The sequence below is a fragment of the Arachis stenosperma genome, chromosome 7 (assembly GCF_014773155.1).
Source record: "Arachis stenosperma cultivar V10309 chromosome 7, arast.V10309.gnm1.PFL2, whole genome shotgun sequence".
In the NCBI taxonomy this organism is placed as follows: Eukaryota; Viridiplantae; Streptophyta; class Magnoliopsida; order Fabales; family Fabaceae; genus Arachis; species Arachis stenosperma.
Genome location: NC_080383.1, coordinates 42424415 through 42427727, shown reverse-complemented (window position 1 = coordinate 42427727; position 3313 = coordinate 42424415). Strand labels below are relative to the sequence as shown.

Sequence of the window (3313 nt, the reverse complement as noted above, 5' to 3'; positions counted from 1 at the left end):
TATTGCTCAGCCTATTGCGTCCACCATTGTTAAAGCCTTGTTGAGGCATTTGTTGATCCTTCCATGAGAAATTTGGATGATTTCTCCATGATGAGTTATAGGTGTTTCCATAAGGTTCACCCATGTAATTAACCTCTGCCATGGCAGGGTTCTCAGGATCATAAGCTTCTTCAGAAGCTGCCTCTCTAGTACTGTTGGATGCATGTTGCCATCCATTCAAATTTTGAGAGATCATGTTGACCTGTTGAGTCAACACTTTGTTCTGAGCCAATATGGCATTCAGAGTATCAATTTCAAGAACTCCTTTCTTCTGAGGTATCCCATTATTCACGGAATTCCTCTCAGAAGTGTACATGAATTGGTTGTTTGCAACCATATCAATGAGTTCTTGAGCCTCTTCAGGCGTTTTCTTTAGGTGAATAGATCCACCTACAGAATGGTCCAATGACATTTTCGAAAATTCAGATAGACCATAATAGAATATATCTAATATGGTCCATTCTGAAAACATGTCAGATGGACATCTTTTGGTCAGCTACTTGTATCTTTCCCAAGCTTCATAGAGGGATTCACCATCTTTTTGTTTGAAGGTTTGAACATCCACTCTCAGCTTGCTCAGCTTTTGAGGAGGAAAGAATTTATCCAAGAAGGCAGTGACCAGCTTATCCCAGGAGTCCAGGCTATCCTTAGGTTGTGAATCCAACCATATTCTAGCTCTGTCTCTTACAGCAAAAGGGAAAAGCATGAGTCTGTAGACTTCAGGATCAACTCCATTCGCCTTTACAGTCTCACAGATCTGCAAGAACTCAGTTAAAAACTGATAAGGATCTTCAGATGGAAGTCTATAAAACTTGCAGTTTTGTTGCATTAAGGCAACTAGCTGAGGTTTCAGCTCAAAGTTATTGGCTCCAATAGCAGGAATGGAGATGCTTCTTCCATCAAACTTGGACGTTGGCTTTGTGAAGTCACCAAGCATTCTCCTTGCATTATTATTATTTTCGGTTGCCATCTCCTTCTCTTGTTCGAAAATTTCTGAAAGGTTGTTTCTGGATTGTTGTAATTTAGTTTCTCTTAATTTTCTCTTCAGAGTCCTTTCAGGTTCAGGATCAACTTCAACAAGAGTGCCTTTTTCCCTGTTCCTGCTCATATGAAAGAGAAAAAAACAAGAAAAGAAGGGGAATCCTCTATGTCACAGTATAGAGATTCCTTTGTGTTAGTAGAAAAAGAGAGGGGGGAAGAGTGAAGAAGAATTCAGATTTTTAGATGAAGAGAGGTGAAGAGAAGTGTTAGTAATTAAATAATTAAATAGAAGAAGAGAAAAGGAAGAGAATTCGAAAATAATTTTGAAAAAGGAGTTAGTAATTTTCGAAAATTAGAGATAAGATGTAATTAAAATTAAAACATGAAACAATTAGTTAATTAAAAAGAATTTTTGAAAAGGGGTGAGATATTTTCGAAAATTAGAGAGGAAAGAGTAGTTAGGTGGGTTTGAAAAAGATAAGAAACAAACAAAAAGTTAGTTAGTTGATTGAAAAAGATTTTAAAATCAAATTTTAAAAAGATAAGAAGATAAGAAGTTAGATAAGATATTTTGAAATCAATTTTGAAAAAGATAAAATTTTGAGAAGGATAAGATAAAAAGGTAAGATAAAAATTTGAAGAAAAAGATATTTTGAAAAAGATTTAATTTTTAAAATGACTTAACTAACAAGAAACTACAAGATAAGATTCTAGAATTTAAAGATTGAACCTTTCTTAACAAGAAAGTAACAAACTTCAAATTTTTGAATCAATCACATTAATTGTTAGCATATTTTCGAAAATATGATATAAAGATAAGAAAAAGATTTTGAAAATATTTTGAAAAAGATTTTTTTGAAATTTTTGAAAAATAGAAAACAAATGAAAAAGATATAATTTTTGAAAAAGATTTTGAAAAGATAAGATTTTTAAAATTGAAAATTTGACTTGACTTGTAAGAAATAACTAATTTTAAAAATTTTTGACTGAGTCAACCCAAAATTTCGAAAATTTGATAAGAAATAAGAAAAAGATATTTTTTTTAATTTTTAATTATGAGAGAGAAAAACAACAAAAATACTCAATGCATGAAATTTTTAGATCAAAACAATGAATGCATACAAGAATGCTATGAATGTCAAGATGAACACCAAGAACACTGTGAAGATCATGATGAACATCAAGAACATAATTTTGAAAAATTTTAGATGCAAAGAAAACATGCAAGACACCAAACTTAGAAATCTTTAATGCATGGACTCTAACAAAAAATGCATATGAAAAACAACAAACAACACAAAACAAGAAAACATCAAGATCAAACAAGGAGACTTATCAAGAATAACTTGAAGATCATGAAGAACACTATGAATGCATGGGATTTTCGAAAAATGCAAGAAAAAGTTTTAAAAGCATGCAATTGACACCAAACTTAAAAATTGACTCAAGACTCAAACAAGAAACACAAAATATTTTTGGTTTTTATGATTTTCTAGTTTTTTGGATTTTTATTGATTTTTTCGAAAATATTTTTGGAGAAAACGAAAAAGAAAAGAAAAATTTTGAAAAAGATTTTTGAAAAGAAAATTACCTAATCTGAGCAACAAGATGAATCGTCAGTTGTCCATACTCGAACAATGCCCGGCAACGGCGCCAAAAACTTGGTGGACGAAATTGTGATTCCTTTGTTATTGTATTTTGTAAAATTCATTGCTTTTTCAACTATGTGTGGACACAACTTCATTCAGCTTAACCAGCAAGTGTACTGGGTCATCCAAGTAATACCTTACGTGAGTAAGGGTCGATCCCACAGAGATTGTTGGTATGAAGCAAGCTATGGTCACCTTGTAAATCTCAGTTAGGCAGATTAAATTGGTTTTGGGTTTCGAAAATTAATAAATAAATAGAGAATAAAAAGGGATAGAAATACTTATGTAAATCAATAGTGGGAATTTCAAATAGGTGTATGGAGATGCTGTGTTCCTCTTGAAACTCTACTTCACTACTCACTCTTCCTTCAATCCTTCTTACTCCTTTCCATGGCAAGCTGTATGTAGGGCATCACCATCATCAATGGCTACTTTTAATCCTCTCGGGAAAATGGTCCTATGCGCTGTCACTGCACGGCTAATCGTCTGGAGGCATCACCCTTGGTTGATAGCTACATCCCATCCTCTCAATGAAAATGGTCCAAATGCTCTGTCATAGCACGACTAATCATCTGTCGGTTCTCAATCAGGTTGGAATAGAATCCATTGATTCTTTTGCGTTTGTCATCATGCCCAGCCTTCAG

At 33.2% G+C, this 3313-nt stretch overlaps 1 non-coding gene across 1 annotated transcript; it reads left to right on the top strand.

The window, feature by feature from the left end:
• The first annotated feature begins 509 nt into the window (after positions 1-509).
• On the top strand, positions 510-613 carry LOC130942685 (small nucleolar RNA R71). Its single transcript, XR_009071248.1, has one exon. It is a non-coding gene; the product is annotated as a small nucleolar RNA R71 (small nucleolar RNA).
• The last annotated feature ends 2700 nt before the right edge of the window (positions 614-3313 follow it).